This window comes from Rhinichthys klamathensis, unplaced genomic scaffold, assembly GCF_029890125.1.
Source record: "Rhinichthys klamathensis goyatoka isolate OS25496 unplaced genomic scaffold, OSU_Roscu_1.1 h1tg000018l_1, whole genome shotgun sequence".
Lineage (NCBI taxonomy): Eukaryota > Metazoa > Chordata > Actinopteri > Cypriniformes > Leuciscidae > Rhinichthys > Rhinichthys klamathensis.
In genome coordinates, this window is record NW_026606569.1 from 5,058,380 (window position 1) to 5,064,379 (window position 6,000).

Below are 6,000 nucleotides of genomic sequence, written 5' to 3' on the forward strand. Positions count from 1 at the left end.
GTATTGTCGTCATACCTATGAATTACGTTAAGCTATGCTAAAAGTATCCAAAACGGTAAAAAAACAAACAATTGTTTTACTCGAGGGGAGGTCAAAAATGAGCTTAATTCCCCAAATGGTGGAATATCCCTGTAACGTTAGCTAGGCTTATCGTTAACTCTGCCCTGATTTCCGAGATATACGGCTACTACTCGAAAGCTACCCTGAATAATAGGTTGTCGTGCGCGCTCACGCGTTAGGCAGTCGTTCGTGATGTGGGTAAGTTAAATGTGAGTGTTTACACAACAGCTGATGCGAGAGTAAGTGTAACGTGTCATTCTCTGTTCATTTTTGGTTTTGAAATATGTGGCAAAGGAAATAAAATGCAAAAACTGTATTACTTCTGAAAAAGGTTTTTTTATTTATCTTCCCAGAAAAGTTATAATTTTAAAAATGTTGTGGAAAAGAAAATAAACAGAAAAAACTATTATTTAGCAAGAAAACTGACTAAATGTTGTTGTTTTTTTAATGAGAAATAAAAGCCCAAACATAAAAAATTTATCATAAACCCCCAATGTCACATATATGTAACATTACAGATCTTTGACAAGGAGTGGTTGCATTTAGAAAACAGCTGCAGAAACATGTTTTAGTGTGGTCCATTTAGTCTGTTTTATATGCCCCATAATTTTCCTATAAAGGGAAATTGGTCCAGGTTCATATGGGTTAACCTGTTAAGCTTCAACCCCACTTTTGAAAAATCCCCAGAAATGGCATTCCCAAACTGAAACAGATACAGTTCATGAACCCTGTGTACTAAAAGCACAAGTATGATCTCATTTGAAAGCTGACACCTGGCAGTTTATTGTAAATGTGGAATTAATTAGTCATAATGAAAAAAAAAAAAACATGCGATCATGTTTATTGTCTTCAAAACATCTTTATCTGCATGTTACAGCGATCTCTGGAAGCTTTGTCAGGCAGTTCCTGGAATGTCACATGGTAATGGCTCTTCTTCATGTGTTTCATATATGGACTTTACTGTGCACACGGCGCCCTCAGACTGCCAGTATGGATTGAAAACACAGTACATCAGAGTATCCAGCGCTCATAATGATTACATCGACGCATTTGGGTATAAATTCAATAAATATTATTCCTGTCTATAGAAATCTGATGTAAACCTATGAGAATCTATCAATATTTCTCCACATCTGCACATTGTTGAACTAAAAGCCCTCAGGGACGTTGTTTTGTCAAGCGCTGTCATGACGACGACACAGGAGTTTTTTTCAGAATCGGAGCGGCTGACGCTCAAAATTCATATTAAAGGTATCGACTCATTTTTTAATTACATAACTCCTGGCACAAATTAAGACATAACTGTCATTACAAATTTTTTCAGAATACAATAGTGGTCAAATACTGAAACTTAAGTCTTATATCTTTTTAATGATGTATAGTTTGTCAAGGTAATAACATTAAATATGATAGAAACTTTTAACTATTTAAAAAAAAACGCTTCAGTGCGCCGGCGCTCTGGCAACGGTTAAGAGGTTAAGCCTCAAGGATGTTTTGACATTGATTTTTGATAAGTTTGCTGATTTTTGTTAAGTCACGCGATAAAGGGGGGACTTCTAAATAGCCGTTTTTCTCAATAACCGTTTGCGTTAGTGGAACTGTAAATAAGTCCCCCCCCCCCCCTCAAGTTAGACTTATTTACGGTTCCACTAACGCAAACTAGTGTTGTTTTTGGCGGCCTGTTTTAATTTTAGTTTTAGTCTAGTCTTTGTGTCAAGCTGTCATTTTAGTTTTTATTAGTTTTAGTCACGTTCATACTCTTTTTAGTCTAGTCTAGTTTTAATCCACGAAAACTGATGACATTTTAGTCTAGTTTTAGTCGACGAAAGACATAGTCTAGTTTTAGTCAATGCAAATTGTATTTTAGTCTCTTTTTAGTAATGCAATTCTATTTAACCCAGTCAATATAGTATAAGTACCTTACCTAGTAGTATAGAGGAAACCAAAATTTTCTTTTAGCCAAACCCATTTCAAACAATCTTATCTTCTTATAGTTATCTTATTATATTATTGTTGCCTTATAGACTCAAGAATACATCCATTCTAGACACGGAAGACGCTCTGATTTGAATTTACAACATATTTATTTTACCAACCAAACATGTTAGAAGTAGCCTACACACATGATGAAATGAAAGTTTTTCCAAATGTCATTTCTTCTTTTCCTCCCAAAGACGAATCCCTTTCTCTGTGTCAGACTTAACTTTGTTTGTTGTCGTTTATGCTAACGCCTGTTTCACACATACTCCGTTTGCAGTGCATATGTGGTGCGTATTTTTCCCCGCAGGGCCCGCACCCATGTTAATAGGTTAGAGCAGTGGTTTTCAAACCCTGGGTCGCGACACAGGGTTTGAAAACCACTGCTCTAACCTATTAACATGGGTGCGGGCCCTGCGGGGAAAAATACGCACCACATATGCACTGCAAACGGAGTAGGTGGTTTTCAAACCGAGGGTCGCGAGAATTAAAAAATGGGTCGCCAGTGATAAAAAAATAAAATAAAATAAAAAGAATTCCGTTTTCTAATAAAATTTATATTAATAGCTTTGAAACAACGAAACAAACTGAATGCTTCTCCTGACATGCGTGTTGCCCTCTCGTCCAGCGAACCGGCTTGGGACCAGATTATGCAGAATAAGCAGGCCCTTCTCATTAATATATACACAAAACACGCACTGGTTCACTCCACCCGCAACACACACACGTTCGCTCCATCGGCAGCAACACACTAACACTCGTCATTCCTTCCTAGGGCTGACAAAATGACGTTCTAAAAAAACACATAGGCTATATTCGAACTATTCGAACATCTGATGTGCATTTTGTCAATGACGCGCATTACGTCAATAACAGGTCAAATTAATACAAAGAGACATAACTACTTGTATAGGTAGTTTATTTAAAGGTTCTCTAAGCGATGTCGGGTGACCTCACTTCTTGTTGACGTTTAAAGTATTGTCAAACAAAACGGAGGCTAGCTAGACCCTCCCTCCTCCTGATCCGCGCACTAATGCCGCGTTCCAGGCAACCTGTAACCCGTGTTTTTCCAACTCGTAACTGGGAGTACATCGTTCCAGGCAACCTGTAACCCGTGTTTTTCCAACCTTATACCCGTGAAAGTGCACTGGAACGCCTTCAAACCCGTGATTTCCCACCCGTGAATTCGTACTAGATCGATGTACTCCCGGTTACGAGTTGAAAAAACACGGGTTACAGGTTGCCTGGAACGCGGCATAACCCCCCAAACCCCGCCCCAAAGTCCTTCTTGTCGGTGATTGGCTGGAACTGTTTGTCATGTTTCGTGGAGCGGGTTAGCCCAGTTTTTGTTGCTGTTTGTGGAGCCTGGGCTCTCTACAGAGATCGCGTTTCTTTACAGTGTGTTCAGGGGACAGGCAGCCAGCGGTTAGTGAGAAGATGTTTGCTGTATGTGACAAAAAATGTTTTGGCCTAAAAAACGCGTGACATCGCTTAGAGCACCTTTAAGTTTAAACATATTTGACAACGTATTAACTTACACAAAAACAAGTAGCCTAACTCAACTAATGGACAAGACCGCAGAGCTCACTCTCGCTCGCACTCGCAGGCACTCTTTCTCTCTCTCTCTCCCTCACCTCACGCTCTCTGCGCATAACGGTTTAAATGAACAACAACAATAAACAAATGTTGAGTGCTGATCAAGAGTTTTGTGCAAGCAATGTAAGGTCGTGACTCTTGTCCCAAATTTAGCAGGCCTAATTCAGTGATTGAAACAAGTAATATTAACATTAATTGAAGTTTTACAGTATATAGAACCGACATTGAACGCTCCGGGCGAGCTGTGCTGTGGTAAACATGGAACTTTTCCTTGACATGAAACGGTAAATAATCAAACCAGTGGAAGCCTGCGGTGCATGAAACTGCTGCATCTAACCTACCTTATTCATGCAATAAATAAGACTTTCAGCAGTGCTGTGCCAGTGCGACTCTTGTGACCTGTCCCTGATCCCTCAGGCAGCGCCCACTCGCAAAGCAGACATCCGCGCCTCTGATACCGCGGGCGTGTTTTTCCACATTCGTATATTAATTTTCACATTCGAAATTCTGTTTTTTTTAAACCTATTCGAATATATAGGCCTATTCGAATTTAGAATATTCGTTGACAGCCCTATTCTCATTTGAATTATCATTTGAATTATAAATATGTTTGCTTTTAAATAATAATAAAATAATCAACCTAATATAAAAATCACACTGCTCTGTTTAAATAGTCAGTAGTACAATTCGTACCATTCAGCGTAAGCACCGCTCAACTGTGATGTTTCCAAGCACATTTTTGTGAAAGGATGATTTTTTTCCTGTCGATATTGCAACGTGAGTGAAGTTGCTACAAAGCCTATAATAAAGAATAGTTGACCATAAAATACATCGCGAATTTTAAAATATTTTGATTCTAATGAGAGAGTTAGGCTACGTGAGCATAATGCCCCTTACTTTTACTTTCCCTTTAAATTATTTCGTTTTGGCTTGTTTAGTTATTATTTTTGTTATTCTTGTTCTGTTCTGTATATAATGAATATTACATTTAAAGAGTTTGTTGTGGAATATGTTTTGTGTATTTGTATTTTTTTAAGCATGCAGCAAACTATAAGCTATTAATTGGTTAAAAGTCCTGTATGTAGGACTATAGCTTGATCAAATTATTTCAGAATCGACTTTGCGTTGCAATCGCGTCAAGGATCAGCAAGTGCACGTGCATCATCAAAAGTGGTTAAAAAAAGTGCTGAGATGATTTTTTTTCTGCGCACAAGCCTATGGATCGCGTAAAAAAAAAGAAAAAAAAAAGGGTCCCTCTTGAAAAAGTTTGAAAACCACTGGGTTAGAGCGCTCACACCACATGCGGATGCAGTCCGGCATTGCGCTCCAGGAGCGATGCGTGCATAACAGCAGAGCAGAGATCTACACAGTACCTCAACAACACGACATAATGGATGTAGGCTAAAAATATTGATTTGAAATAAAAAATAGAGATTAAATGTTGTGATTGTGGTACAGCCGTAGATCAATTGCGCACGGCAAACGCAGCACATATGAAAGCACAATAGCACGTGCTGCTCCTGCATACACACGCAACACGCACCGCATACGCACTACACACGGAGTATGTGTGAAACAGCCGTAACTCACGCAGCTGCATCTTCTAAATAATGCCGCGAGTGGGGCTTGAGGATGTGAAGTCGCCTGCGTCTGCGCAGTGCGATCTGATGCCGCCCCTGAAGTGACACACGAAACAGAAATGCTGCATAATAATAATAATGCAAGTAAACGAGACGAAATAACGTTAACATTTCGTCTCGTCTCGTTTTGGTCAACGAAAATGAAGAGACATTTTAGCATAGTTTTTATTTTGTAAACCACATTTAGTCTCGTTTTTATTCGTCAACAATATTGCATTATACATTTAATTATAGTCATCATCACATGACCAGCATTTACGTTGCGTCTCGTCTCGTTTTCGTCACGTGATAAAGGTTCGTTGACGACAATATTTAGTCATAATTTTCATTGACGAAAGCAACACTAACGCAAACGGTTCTTGAGAAAAACGGCTATTTAGAAGTCCCCCCTTTATCAGCTATATATTTCATAGCTGGGAATGGCGATGATTATGTGGATCTTAATAATACGTTATTATATCTACAACTTAAAATCACAAAACCTAATGGCACAGAGATTGCAGACCCTGCAAAGGTTGCTCTGATAAACTATATATTCACAAGCCACTATATATTCACAAGTCGATGTGAGCCAGAGTTCGAGCACGTATCCTTACGGGTGCATTATAGAGAGTCTGATCAACTACAGTAAGGATGCGTTGGAATAACTTTTCTCGGCCGGTCTGTTTTGCCGTAACGTGGGGCTGATGAAGAGTTTTCCGCCACATCTGTAAGCAGGGAACTACAC